The sequence below is a fragment of the Bison bison genome, unplaced genomic scaffold, assembly GCF_000754665.1.
Source record: "Bison bison bison isolate TAMUID 2011002044 unplaced genomic scaffold, Bison_UMD1.0 scf7180017864180, whole genome shotgun sequence".
NCBI classification, from domain to species: domain Eukaryota; kingdom Metazoa; phylum Chordata; class Mammalia; order Artiodactyla; family Bovidae; genus Bison; species Bison bison.
Window position 1 is genome coordinate 7963361 of NW_011494752.1, and position 334 is coordinate 7963694.

Consider the following 334-nt stretch of genomic DNA (forward strand, 5'->3'; position numbering starts at 1 on the left):
CGTCCCTCAGTCCGGCGGCTCGTGCGGCCGATCCAACCCCTCCCCGCCTGCTGCTATCTGATCCCAGGCTGGGCCCGGCGCGCTCCCCTACGCCCAGGCGCCCCGCGCCTCCACGCCCGCTCCGGCCGCTCGCCCTCAGCTACGGTTCCCCGGGAGGCGGTGGCAGAGGCAAGGCCCGGAGAAGGCGGGGAGAGTGGAATGGAGGGCGAGGAGGCGGCAGGAGACTGAGGCTCGGCGCGCTCCCAGCTCCGCGCCCGGCTGTCACCAGAACCCAGCTCGGCAACAACTCTAACTCTCAGCCGAGAGCACTCCCGCTCTGCGCCGCTCCGCCGCC

General features: G+C 73.7%; 1 protein-coding gene across 3 annotated transcripts in view; it reads right to left on the reverse strand.

The window, feature by feature from the left end:
• The window catches only part of KCNJ12 (potassium inwardly-rectifying channel, subfamily J, member 12), a 42223-nt gene that overhangs the window by 37568 nt on the left and 4321 nt on the right, over nt 1-334 (reverse strand). The window lies entirely within an intron of this gene.